This window comes from Maylandia zebra, linkage group LG3 (assembly GCF_041146795.1).
Source record: "Maylandia zebra isolate NMK-2024a linkage group LG3, Mzebra_GT3a, whole genome shotgun sequence".
Lineage (NCBI taxonomy): Eukaryota > Metazoa > Chordata > Actinopteri > Cichliformes > Cichlidae > Maylandia > Maylandia zebra.
The window spans coordinates 16719341-16734362 of record NC_135169.1 but is presented as its reverse complement, the minus strand read 5'-3'; positions in this window follow the sequence as shown (position 1 = coordinate 16734362).

The following is a 15022-nucleotide window of genomic DNA, read 5'->3' as shown; positions in this document are numbered from 1 at the left end:
GGATAAAGGGGAGAGCTTATAAATAGACATAATTTTTATACATATTGCATTTTTTGATATGAGTTATTGCAGGATCGCACGCGCTTACAGACACAGAGTTAAGAAACACACATGATAGTATTGATTCCAGGCAAAAGGCCTCAAATCTATTTAGTTGTTAAGTTAAGAACATTGTTAAATTAGAATTAGAAGGTATTGTTACATTAAAAGGAGCAAAATGAAACAAAAGGCTATACCAAAAAACAGATTATAACATAGGAAATGAGGTTTTAAAATGAAGTTAGTGTTAACACACAGGAGTTGTTTCTAGGCAGCATTTAGCTATGATGAAATGTATACAGGAGTAATTGCTTATATGCTTAAACTTAATTGATTAAAGTGGTTGTTTTCTTTAGGAGCTTTTAGTAGAATAGGCTGGTTCTAATGAATTTTTTGTTAAAAAGGTGACTTAAATTAGGGAGGAACTTGACAGGATGTTGATGATCAGATAAGGGAAAAATAGAGTTTTAAAGTGATGAGTAACGCTGAAGAATATATATAAATACAAGTCAATAAGTTAAGAACATAATTAGGATCAGGCTTTTGATTACAGAGTCCCAAATAGGATAAGTTAGGGAGATGCAGGAAAAGGTGGTTTGTTTCCTTTGCAGAAGATCTTGGCGACCACAGGAGGGGCGAGGATCCTGGAGGTCCGAGGCCTGAGGAACCACCAGAGAGGGACCGAGAAAACCAAAGTTTATACATGGAATGTTACACAATGTATTGCGACCTCTGGTGTTCCAGAGGTCGAGAGAGGGAATGTGGAGTAGGGAAATTATTTTACTGCTATTGCTAAATAATTGTCATCAGTACCATTGCATTAATAATATAATCTGGAGTTTATAAGGCGTTTTGAACAGTGTGTCTTTCAGAAAAGATTGAGTTGCAGGCTGACAGGAAGTTGTTTGCAGAAGTAAAAGCAAAGTCTAAGTTATTTTGAGCAGCAGGCTAAGACTAGGCTTTAACAATGTAACAGATAGCTTTAAGATGGCTTTAAGATGTTTATTCCAGAGGCAGTTATAACTATTTTATACACATTGCATATCTGTGCTTATTTGAGTTGATGTTCAGGTTCTTTAAAGGTCTGAAGCTTCATCAGGCGTGACTGTCCAGGTGATACATGTTGAGGGAAAACTAGAACATAGAAGGAATTGCAATACATGCTTACAACACGTATATATGGTCATTTGTATATTAAGGTTAAGTAGAGGTTCTTGGTTAGAACATTTATTTAGTAGAAGACATACATATAGTCTCAGTGAGCCTCTGGCCTGGTGAAAGGTCAGAAGTACAACAGGTGAATTGAGAAAGAGCATTTAAGGACAAGAGACAGTTAGTAGGTGAAGAGGTGACACAAAGAGCATGTGAGGTCAACACACACACACATGAGTTAAATTTATTTAGAGGAGAGAGATTAGCATGTCTGGAACTGCAAAAGCGTCTCGGCGAGAAAGAGGAACTGAAAGGTTGACTGGAGGAATCGGCCATGAAAATAGAAGATGATGTTCTTTTGAACTGGGTAAAAGTCAGTGTTGTTTTGATATTGACGTATGTATAAATTGTGTCTGTGACGTATGAAGGGGCGTTAGTAAATTTAAACCCTGATGGTATAAAATATCTGTGTATGCTTTGATCAAGTCGAAGATCACGTCCTGTCTGCGTACAGCGTGTTCTTCCCACACGTGTGTTCATTAAAAATCAACTGTTTGACCAAAGAACTTCTGGACCATGGGTGGTGTACTCTCCTTCCTCAATCTTTGAACCCCAACACTTCGCGTTGGGGTGAACCAATTGGATGACAAGCTTCAGTGCTTCATGAGGCTTCATCTGCCCATTATTAAATAGGACCCAAGGTGCAGACTCCGGAGACAGACGTGAACTCAAAAAGGCTTTAATTAAGTACTCAAAATATAACATAACTGAAAAAGCTCAAAACAAACTTAAACTAGAGAAATGACAAAACACACAGCAAAATAAACGGTAGATCGCGACACAGACACTAAGAAACACAGGGCTTAAATACACAGAGGGAGCAATCAGGGAATGGGTAACAGGAGGGAAATACAGCTGGGGCAAATCAGGCCTAACGAGACAAGGGGGAAGCAAAACCAGACACATTAACATCAGACATGGACTTTCAAAGTAAAACAGGAAACATAACACAGACTCACGGGCAGGCACTATAACAAAGGGAACAGAGACGTGGGAACAGGGCAGACACAAACACTGACTGAACACGGGGATACACATAGACGCAAACTAGACAAGGGGATGCAGGTGATAGGGGAGACAGCAACTAAAGAAGACAGAGACCTAAGCCATAAAACAGAACTCAAAGAAACCAAAAACTAGGAAGTATATCGACGACCCAGGCATCCTAACAGGTTATTTGGTGAGAGGGAAACATGAAGATGAAACCAGGAGATGTCCTTACTGAATCATCAGAGCTGTGATGGAGAAACAGGTTTACCTTTTTGGAGACATGAATGAGTTGAAGTTATGAACTGTTTCTGAGAGACAAATAACACCAGGATCCTTTTCTAAGCAGCTGACAGCTAGTAACTGTGCAGGGGCGGGTCTATCAAAGTTTTGCCAGGGGGCCATGAAGGGCATTAACAGGGAAGGGAGGGTAAGCAAAGAGCTTTCATTCTGAGGCTTCTGTCTTTAATGTGGTAACATGCTGCCGTAAAGAGCTGAAGTGAGGTTCTGTTGCACACTTTCATCTTCAGTCATCATCAAGACACCATGAAGACTGCAGCCGTCACACTGCTCTTTGGTGAGTCACACAGAGCTCCTACACTTAATAATTTCAGCTCCCACAGAGATCAGAGCGAGTCCAGCTAAAGAACAGATACTCTGTGAATGCTGAGTTTCCTTGGTGCTACAGGAGGTAAAAACAGGAAGTCAGCTTGTTTTTTTGGACAGGTGTGAAGTAGAGACAGCTGCAGCAGAAATGAGAAAAATAAATTAAATTAAGAAACTAGAAAGGGACACATGCTTCATCTTTTATCCCGTTTTGTACAATTAATATACATGATAAAAGTGTATTAAACTGTACGTTGTTGCGAAATCAGTTTTACCCCGGTTCTTTCTATTCCTCGAGCATCCAGAGATGGCACCGGACTCAGTAGTCATTTTCACAAAATCTTTTATTCATCTTCATTTATCTTTACTCTTCTTCATTTAAGCATGCACTTCTAGAAGGGAAGACGAGGCCGGTGTCCCTCTGCAAAAATCTTCACCCCTTTGTTGGTTACAGCCAGCTTTATAGAAGTGACCCCATCATAAAACCCCCTCTACGGTGTGCTGCAAACTCTGTCTGTGTCTATGTGCACGAGCACGTGAATGCCTACATGTGCACGTTCCCACGTGTCTATGTGAGTGCTCGTGAGTGAGTGCGTGCGCATACCTGTGTGTATGTGTGAGTGCACATGAGTGAGTGTGCGTGTGGATGTGTGTGCGTGACAGTTAAAACACTGTGGGTGAAGATATCTTCCTAGAGGTCATAAAACTCCCCCCACAGTTACAAATGTTAACACCCTCACCTTAAAACATCCTCTGGGGAATTTCCACTCAGTGGGGGAGAAGCCTTATAAAATCTACTGCTAACTTCACAACCCAATAAGGCCTTTATTACTTTACAGACAGTGTCTCTACAATAATCCTACATTCTATGTTAACACATTTCTAAACTCTAAAATAAGCTAAACACTCCTACAATGTCTCCTGTCTTTATCAGTTCAGTTTCGACCATACCGATGGTTCATGTTAAATATGTCATGCTGTTTTTAACATCAAACACTAAACACATAGTTCTCTAAGTCAGTAACAAGTAGTAGCAACGTTTAGAAAGAATGGAAAAAATAATAATTTAAATACACAAAATAGAGGGAGGAAACTCCTCTCTGGCAGGAGCATTAAAACTAAATTATCTTCAGAATATCTGTGATTACAGAATGAAACACAAGATGACTTGGAAGCTGAAGTCCCAAACTCAAAAACACTGCTTAAACTGACCCGAGACCATATATTTTTTTCTTCTGGGTTTCAGGAAGATGGATAATCATCTTAAAACAGATTGTTTAAAATTTGGTCCTACCGAGTTCAGCAACGGCATTTGTCACTTTAAAGGAAAGGATATGAATGAGCTAAATGGGCTAATTTTTAAAAACCCAGAACCAGCTCTCTGTTTTGGGCAGCCAGTTAGCTGCTATTCTTTTAAGGACTCAGGCTGCCAAGAAAACCTCCAAAACTACTCAAAATGAATTGCTCAATTATAGGGGAAATATTGCAGACAGCATCTTTTTAGCTGTGAAAGCTACACTCTAAGAAATAAAACGTTGGATTTAATTGACAAAGTTAAGGCAATCTTTTCCACAAAACCTGGTCAATTAAACATAAATCAATATGGTTGTTATCTGCAATTTCAATGGTGATGTATATCAGAAGTGAAATTGTTCTATAAAAGCAACAGCTTTCCTTTCACTGTTACTATTTAACACCATTAATTAGAATTTAAACACTTTGTTCATTTTATTAACTGTATTGCTTTAGGTTCAATTGACAATATTAATTTGAATTTAATGGAACCATTTAGATTGCGTTTTGGACCTAATTAATTTGATTAATTATGATTTAATTAATAGTTTCATCTACAGTTGTGGTCAAAAGTTTACATACACTTGTAAAGAATATAATATATTGGCTCTACCGAGCGTCCCGTTATTTCTAAAACTCTGATTTTTCTCTGATAGAGCGATTGGAACAAATACTACTTTGTCACAAAAAACATTCATGAAGTTTGGTTCTTTAATGACTTTATTATGGGTTAACAGAAAAAAGTGATCACATCTGCTGGGTCAAAAATATACATACAGCAACATGAATTAGCAATTTTGGTGACTTAGAAAGTTGTCAGTGAACTGAGCTTCATAGCATGGCCTCTTAACTTCTTGTGAGTGATTATGAGTGACGACAGCTGGTGACTTCTCTTAGACCAGTTAAATAGGGCTCATTGGATACAAACGCCCACAAACGCCACAATGGGAAAGTCAAAGGAGCTCAGCATGGATCTGAAAAAGCGAATTATTGACTTGAACAAGTCAGGAAATCACTTGGGGCCATTTCAAAGCAGCTGCATGTCCCAAGAGCAACAGTGCAAACAATTGTTTGTAAGTATAAAGTGCATGGCACTGTTTCGTCACTGCCAAGATCAGGAAGAAAACGCAAGCTATCACCTGCTGCTGAGAGAAAATTGGTCAGGAGGGTGAAGAGTCAACCAAGAATCACCAAAAAGCAGATCTGCCAAGAATTTGAAGCTGCTGGAACACAGGTGTCATTGTCCACAGTCAAACGTGTTTTGCATCTCCATGGACTGAGAGGCTGCCGTGCAAGAAGGAAGCGCCTGCTCCAAAAGCGGCACCTTAAGGCTCGACTGAAGTTTGCTGCTGATCACATGGACAAAGATAAGACCTTCTGGAGGAAAGTTCTGTGGTCAGACTAAACAAAAATCGAGCTTTTTGGCCACAATGCCCACCGATATGTTTGGAGGAGAAAAGGTGAGGCCTTTAACCCCAAGAACACCATGCCTACAATCAAGCATGGTGGTGGGAGTATTATGCTGTGGGGCTGTTTTGCTGCCAATGGAACTGGTGCTTTACAGAGAGTAAATGGGATAATGAAGAAGGAGGATTACCTTCACATTCTTCAACATAACCTAAAATCATCAGCATGAAGGTTGGGTCTTGGGCGCAGTTGGGTGTTCCAACAGGACAATGACCCCAAACACACATCAAAAGTGGTAAAGGAATGGCTAAGTCAGGCTAGAATAAAGGTTTTAGAATGGCCTTCCCAAAGTCCTGACTTAAACCCCATTGAAAACATGTGGACAATGCTGAAGAAACAAGTCCATGTCAGAAAGCCATCAAATTTAACTGAACTGCACCAATTCTGTCAAGAGGAGTGGTCAAAGATTCAACCAGAAGCTTGTGGATGGCTACCAAAAGCGCCTAATTGCAGTGAAAATGGCTAAGGGACATGTAACCAAATATTAGCACTGCTGTATGTATATTTCTGACCCAGCAGATGTGATCACTTTTTTCTGTTAACCCATAATAAAGTCATTAAAGAACCAAACTTCATGAATGTTTTTTGTGACAAAGTAGTATTTGTTCCAATCGCTCTATCAGAGAAAAATCAGAGTTTTAGAAATAACGGGACGCTCGGTAGAGCCATTATATTATATTCTTTACAAGTGTATGTAAACTTTTGACCACAACTGTATATGCTAAATGTTTAGGTATCAACAAAACAAGTCTAGAAAGGTTCCTGAGTTGTCATCTATACATTGTAATTAGGTGTTTGGACCTTTCAGAGGTCTTCAGCAAAGGTCTAACACTTAACTACAGAGTACAGGTGACAACTCAAAAACCTTTTTACACTTGCTCACACGTTACCATTTATAACATTCAAGATCCTTGCACTTCAATAGAAAACTCTTACACCAAAGCTTACATAAAGTGTAAATGCAAAAAAAAAATGGTGCTGCATCAACAACTTTATTTACGGTGAGCCTTGACAAGGCAAAGCTTCTACAGGGAACAATACTGCATAAGGCAATATTAAATGCTTAAAGTGCATGACCAAAATATAAAAAAATTGGAAACAACTTTCCGAGTTTCAACAAAGTGACATTGTAGTGTGCCGTAAGATGTCAAATTCAATACAACTTGTGATTATAGTCAGATCTGCAGATTTACCACAGCTACTTAAAAATCACTGTATAATGCAATTACAGAAAATACTTAAGTGACACAAAAAGGTGAAAACGATTTAGTCCCCAGTTACAAAAATCTGATTCAGAATTATAAGTTTTCTATTATATAATAAATTTTACAATAAAAAAAATGCATATAGCAAATCTCAAAATATTCTTAATTACATGCTAAGACCAAAAATCCAGTACTTAACTTGAGTACAGGTGACAACCTCGGAGCCTTTTCACATTTGTTTGCACATACACTTTAACATTTATAACACTCAAGATCCTTGACCTACAATGGAAACCTGGTACACGAGAACTAATATGAAGTGTAAATACAAAAAAAAATTGTGTTGCTTTAACAACTTGAACAAAAGCCTTCAACGAGGCAAAGCTTAAACAGGGAAACAACACTGCATAATGCAACATTAAATGAAGTGTGTAAAATAAAATGTAAACATCTGAAACAACTTTCCAGTTTCAACTAAATGACAGTGTAGTGAGGAGTAGGATGTGAAACCTGACAGAATGATTTCAGGATCTACAGTTGTAGGTCTGCAATGGCTACAGTCTGCAGAATTACCACAGCAACTCAAACTGAAGAAAATGTTGTGAAACAAGAAAATATATCCATCTGCGTAATTTTGTCCCCAGTTCCAAAAAACTCAGTTCGGAATTGTTTTCTTTTCCACAATCAAAAGAAAAATGGCATTCAGTAAATCTCTTAAATATTAAAGCTATGACAAAATATTTACAAACAAAGATCAACATATATATATTTATGAACTTTTAAACAGTGAAACAGAGCACTTATTTTGGGAGACATTTCGATCTAGAAGAGTCATTGCGTATCCTTTTGGCAGAGTTTGTTCTTCAGCACTTGTATTTTGTTAAGACAGTTTTTTGTCTTCCAGTCCCATGAGCACCGTCTGGAAGAACTCAAATGTGTAGCGAAGTGGCTTTGGGTAACTCAGATTGAGGCAGTAAATTAGCCCAAACAAAAGTGCACACCCGCTCGCCACATTGTGAAGATCCTGCAAGACGGTGCATCTCTCGTTAATGATGCCAACATCTTCAAGGGAGTCATCAGGCTGTGCTCCTTCATGGATTATTTTATAAACACGCCAAATCCATCCTCTCAAGCGCTTCAGCTTCCATCACGTTTTAATCCTGAAAAGGACAGAAATATTTTAAATCCGTTGTATTTTGGTCATCGCATCATCTATCTATTCACTCCATTTTAGTTAAAATGGTCCACACTATCCTAATTACACATATCCCTGAATGAGACTGAGGAGAACAGACCAAAGAAAAATGTGGATTTAAGACTATCACCAAATAAAGACCAAGAAGAAGATACATGGACAGAGGGCAGAAGGAGTATACATTAATAATATTATCAATATTCTGCTGACCAGGGTTATTTTCTTTAGTTTCGCATAAAACAATGTAAGTGAATGGAAACAAAATCCTAGTAGTTCCCATGCACTTTATTGTTGTAAGCTAATTTAAAGAAAACTGATTGCTGCCAGAACAGGAGAATGCCTGGGCTTGTTTAGAAAATACATTTTTCAACTTACAAAACTCTGGGAATTATGACAGTCAAAATTTTACTGAGGGGTGGAATATCCCTTTAAAAATAAACTTACCATGTACTCTTTGATGAGATTTTCAGGGTTCTCATTCAGGTATATATTCACGCTTCACTTCGATTCGGGAACTCTAAACAAAACAACACATGCAGCGCAATTACTTTTTTGAAGTCTTTAGAGACCCCCACAGAACTTAAGTCAATTTTTATTGTCGTTTAACCAATTCATAATTGTTTCTAAGTAATTTTAAACGTGCTTTTTGCAAGCAAGTAGTATTTTGTGTTAGAGAATGAGAAGCTTACCAATTCACTCCCATAAAGATTATAAGTTATGAGTCCAATTACACTGATTGCGATACATTGGGTCGTGGAAAATGCAGCTTTAGCGTGGTGTACCACCCGAAAGAAGGAAGAAAAGTGTTGTTGCATAGGAGTGCTGTTCAAAGGAATCGAAAACATTTTGATAGAGATTTCCAAAAATTAATGACAAAAACTACACACTGTCACGTTAATATGAGGTATGCGGGCTACCACCACATTTGCAGTATTTATACCAAGTTTGAGTGAAAAAAAAAAAATCTATTGTGTTACTGAGTTGTGGGGAAATGTGAAATGTTGTCTGCCTTTGTCTTTTCTCAGTGTAGCTAATTATTCCTTTGGACAATTAATGAGTAACAAAAAAAAGAAAAGAAAAAAGCTACAATGCCACTTATGGCCTCTAGGGGCATGAGTTACTTAGTTCTGCTTTGTGTCAGGACCAAGTCCAAAATATAAGCCAAAAGCGAGATGAGAAGTATAACGCAGGACAGAACAAGCATAAAATGACCCAAGAAAGTTAAAAATACAGGTTAATAACCAGGCAACTAATCTATTTGTTACAGAACATTATAACAAGACAGAATACCTGTGAAATTTCAGACAACGCTGCTGTGATCCGCCGCGCTGTTTCCCCTCCTTTTTTTCGTAGAATCTTCATCAACTGGTCAGAGTACTGGTCAAAACTGCTCATGAATGTGGACAGCAGTGGAACTGTGGTGATAACCTAAAAGACCAAATAAGAGAATTCAAAATGTAAAATTGCGTATTAAGGAAAAAGTAAATAATATGCAAGCATTAGGTACCTTCAACATGCACTTTTGGAGCACAGCTCAAATCTCCGCAGCTCCAAATTCCACAACCAGCAACCTGAGAGAAAAAGAAAAACAGAAAAAATTAATCGTGTACAGTGAGACACATGCAAAGGGGTAGCACAGAGATGGTCTAAACTTAAGAACACTCCTGTTTCTTTTAAAATGTATTAATAATACAAGTTAAATTTCAAATGCTCCAAAATTTCTATTACTCATTTCATAAATCTGTTCCTGTGAGCACATTCACCATTATATACCGGAGCAGCCCAGTCTGTGAACGTGACCCACTTGCCCCCAAAAATAAAATAAAGTATACTGGGTGGTTAGTGCTCCGTTTGTGTCGGTTTGTGCTGGTAAAATCATCGTTTGTATCGCTAGGTGTCAAAGATATTACACTTTTATTTAATAGGTCATTCAGAGTTCACCCCCCCCCCCCAGCAACACGAAAATGGCCCAAAATAGTAGTGATGGGATTTCCGGCTCTTTTTAGAGATTCGGCTCGGCTCACTAAAAAGAGACGGCTCTTTCGGCTCCGAACCGGCTCTTCAGGTTCTTTTGTTGCTTTAATTAATTTATTATTCACAATAATATAAAATTATGCACAAAAGGAATTACTAACGTAAAAAAGTGGTTTTATTTATATATGTTTATATATAAATATATGCGGTGGCCCCTGGAGACAAAACACGTACAAACTCAAAAACACATTTCTAGCATGAACTGAACTTCCAAACAGAGCTACTAGATCACTTAAATTACACAATTGAAAGCATGTGTGTATTGTTTGTGTATTTATACACAGGCACTCAAATATATTCAAATAATTTAAAAAAAAGTTCATCTACCTGATACTATCACACACCAAATCCAGTCGTTGGTACTTGCTGGATTGTGTAGCCACAAGATAACAAAAGTTCAACACTGCGCCCAGCATCCTGGAGCACTTCTGTTGTCTTTTTTAAGTGTTTTGAGTTTTTATGTGCTTCTGAGTTTTTACGTGCTTCAGAGTTTGTACATGTTTTTACGTGTTTTGGAGTTTGTACGTGATTTGAAGTTTGTATGTGCTTTGTCTCTAGGGACCACTGTAAATATACTTTTATTTATTCACGCCACATAAAATGTAATAAATAAATCATATAATACAAAAATCAACTATTCACATTTCAACTTTTAACTATTTAAATTTTCAGCTGTTTCCTTTTACAAATTTAAAGTGAAAACAACACAAAACACTGCAAAACACAATTAAATATAAATTATAATATGAAAACAAAAAGAACATGCACATTCTCTGTCATATGGGCCCGCATGAATCCGCACTTTCTGAATCCTTTATCATCTGCAACCGAAAATAGTTGTGGATGATTACTATACCTTTCTAATGTGACGTTATTGTCCCTGGCTCTCTTTCTCTCTCTCTCCCTCCCGCTCTGTTCCTGTGCTACTGAGTGTAACTACCGCCCCTCCCCCCTCTGCCCAGCGTAAAGCACAAGGCTCACGTGCAGAGTGAAGCGGAAAAAAGTGCGAGACAGAGGGTGAGAGAAAGAAAAAAAAAAACCACGAGCCGTAACGCGATAAGGAGCCGGCTCTCGTCGTTCACGTCAAAGAGTCGGCTCTAAGAGCCATTTCGTTCGCGAACGACCCATCACTACAAAATAGGTCAAAAAATGCCACAAAATGCTCGGGTGCGAGCGAGCGTTTCCTACGTCTACATCACCCGAACGCTCACAAGCACGGGGAGCGTGCTTGACGCCCTTGACGTCACCGCGAAAAAGTAAAACATTAATAACTGGAAAACCGTAGCAGCACAAATGTTAATTTTAACGGCACAAACAAGCACTAACCAAGCAGAGCATTTTGTGGCATGTTTTGACCTATTTTTGGCCGTTGTCGTTTTGCGGGGGGGGGTGAACTCTGAATGACCTATTAAATAAAAGTGTAATATCTTTGACACCATAGCAAACAAATGGAGCATTAACCACCCAGTATACTTGATTTTATTTTTGGGGGTAAGTGGGGCTCACCTTCAGAGGTCTCTTTGAGACTTGATGCACGAAGATATGGAAACTACGAAGCTAGCGGTTCTCTTCAGTGAAACAGACGAGTATGGACTCCTCGACAATCACTGCACATGTATCCCAATTCTTGTTCGGGCTAACGTTCTCCTAACTTGATAGTGCAATAAAACAAATAAGTGTGCTATTCGGAGTTCGAATGAAATTTTAAACACAGATGGGACAATATTCAGATGTGCAGTAACGTCGAATATGCAAATGAATGTTTCCAATGCTAGCAAAATGCTACAACCTACAGAACACATACTGCCCACATATTTACCGGAAAAATATACGCCATATATTATCACAAAGTACTAGTTAAATTATATTCTATTAAAAATAGGAAGAAATTACCTTAACTCCAACGGATGAATCGTGATTAATCCCTCATCCCAGACACGTGGCCAAAGTACGCTGTGGCGTAGATGAAGAAGGTCAATGCGTATGCGCGAAGATTTTTTTTTCATTCTCTGCGCATGCTCAGAAAGGATGTGGAAAGGGCTCTTTGGATTTAATTAAATGTGTTCAATAAATTGAAAATATCAATATTATTTAACATTAAAACGGTATAGAATTAATTAAATCAAATTTAAAAATATTAATTAAACCCATAGTATTAACAATTTTAAGTATATTGAACATAAAACTAAGAATTAATTTTTAAAAAGCCCATGTTTCATTTCTTAGAGTGTAATTAGACAGCAGAATTAGCACCTGTAAGCCACTGTGTGATTGTGCTCAGGTACGTGACTGAAGAAATCTTCAATGTGAAAAGGTTTGTATCTCCCAATCACTGATGAGAAGTGCTGAGGGATTAAAAATCAGTAAAGGAGGAGCTCTGGCCCTGTAAGCTGGAAACAAACTCATTATTCTTTGTGAAGTCAATCAAACTTGAGATTTAGGATTTAGCTTGTCATGATTTAAAAGCTGTTCAGGTGCCTTTAGTGAGGAATGACTTCCTCTGATGACATTATCCCAAAAGGCCTGATACATGAAGTGCTGCACAGATGGTTGAGCTTTGGTAACCAGATTTTTGTAAAGTGCTGCTAACAGTTTACAGGCTGATGACTTGGTTGGGCTAACTTTATCCAGGCATGCCCAGATTAGGTCATGCTTTTAAATATAGCCATCTAAGACATCAAGCGTGGATATCACAGCAGATGGCCCCACCCCTACCTGAGCCTGGCTCTGCCGGAGGTTTACAAGTGAGTTTTTTCTTCCCACTGTCACCAAAGTGCTTGCTCATAGAGGGTCATATGATTGTTGAAACCCAACAATCTCTGTATGTATTATTGTAGGGTCTACCATACAATATAAAGCGCCTTGGGGCGACAGTTGTTATGAGTTGAATATCTCCTAGAAAAAGAGCAACAGCAGTTTTTTTTTCTCTGAGGACAATAAGGAGTTTAAAGACTTTTAACTCTGTGGACTTTTCACCTGTTACAGGTGTGTGTGTGCTGCTGCTGTCTGCACTGACTGTTTCTGCAGGTGAGTTGATGGAAGTGAAAACCATCAGTGAGACTCCAACAAGAACACAAATAAATCTGCTCTGTCTGTCTGTCCTCCAGTCTCTCTGCATGCTAAACCAGACTCAAAGCAGTTCTTCAGTAATTGTGGTCAAGTGTCTCTGAGTTGTGTTGATGATGGACAGACAGCTGATGGATGGACAGTGAAGAGGACAAGAGGAGGACTCACTGAGGACTGTGGAGCAGCTGCAGGCTTTGATCTTGATCATTCTCAATGTAATCTCAATTTGTGCAGCCCCTCTGATGGAGCTTACTTCTGTGAAAGCTCATCTGGACAGCGTAGCGATGAAGTTAACATCACTGTTTCAGGTACAGATTAGTGATGGGATTTCCGGCTCTTTTTAGAGAACCGGCTCTTTCGACTCGCCTCACTAAAAAGAGCCGGCTCCTTCGGCTCCAAACCGGCTCTTCAGGTTGTTTTGTTGCTTTAATTAATTTAGTATTAACAACAAAATAAAATTATGCACAAAAATAATTACTAATGTAAAAAAAAGTGGTATTATTTATATATAAATATATGCAGTTGCCCCTAGAGACAAAGCACGTAAAAACTCCAAAGCACATTTCTAGCGTTAACTGAACTTCAAAGCAGAGCTACTAGATCACTTAAATTACACAATTGAAAGCATGTGTGTTTGTGTATTTATACACAAGCACTCATATATATTCAAATAATTTAAAAAAAAGTTCATTTACCTGTTACTACCACACACCAAATCCGGTCGTTGGTACTTGCTGGCTTGTGTAGCCACTAGGTAACAAAAGCTCAACACTGCCCCCTAGCATCCTGGAGCACTTCTCGAATAATTTCAGATTCACTTCTCACCATTCAATTTCAGTTCCAAAATTCAGTTTTTTGGAACTTACATCCGGTTCCGGTTCAAGCGCAGATTAATAGAACTACGTTTTACTAGCGGACCGAAAGTGTTACTGATGGGAATCTACAGCGTCTTTAGCTGAATTAACACTTCAGAAGTCATTCGTCATGTCGAATGACCAGCGGATAAACTCTCAGGTTGGTAATAAATGTATTACTTGTATAAGAACAAGCGTCATGTTAACAAATGATAGCCGTAAGGTAACTTTTATGCTTATTGTAGCTGTTAGCTAAAAACGCTAATTTAGCGTAGTTTGCCCTGAATTCAGCTTTGACAAACAAATATGATCGACTGTTTCTAGTAGAATTCCAAAGTTGTCATCTTGGACCCTCTCAGAGTACCCCCTCTGTATGCTTGCAGAGACCCCTACAGTAGGGAAACATGCAAAAGGTTTATTTATGTCTTACACAGCATCCCAACTCTTTAGCTAACTTAATAACTTTAGCTAAAGTGAATAATTAGTCTAATTCATTAGTGCAGCATTACTGGATCACCTCTGTTTGAAGTGATATACAACTATCACTGAAACAGCAAACTTTGTAAATAAGCAAACAACACTTCTCATTCTCTAAACGTTTGGCCACAGCTGTAGATTATACTATCAGTGCTTGTTCACTCTTGAGCTGATTGGAGACCAAAACATCCAATCAGTTTTTTTTGCATCCAAGTCTGTAATTGGCTGGTATTTGTAGCACAAAAACAATGGTGTACAGATAGAGTTGAGCGCGCACAGGCAGAAATGTTGAGAGCGCGAGCAACACATTGTGAGCAACAATGGTGACACAGTGGCAGCTTACTTCATCTTCAGTGGACGTCTTCTTGGGTCTGAATATAAAGAGCACACCATCTCTAATGCGCAGCAGTCTAATGAGGGTCTTTACTGGTTTAGTGGTTTAGGTTTTACCGATACCAGTACCAAACCGGTACTTTTGAAACGGTGCCGGTGCTCCAACCAGTGCTTATAGAATGGAGAACACACAATTTGCCCAAAAACCTCATGTTCAGCTGTTTTTTTGTAAAAAGATAACAATGTTAGCCTTT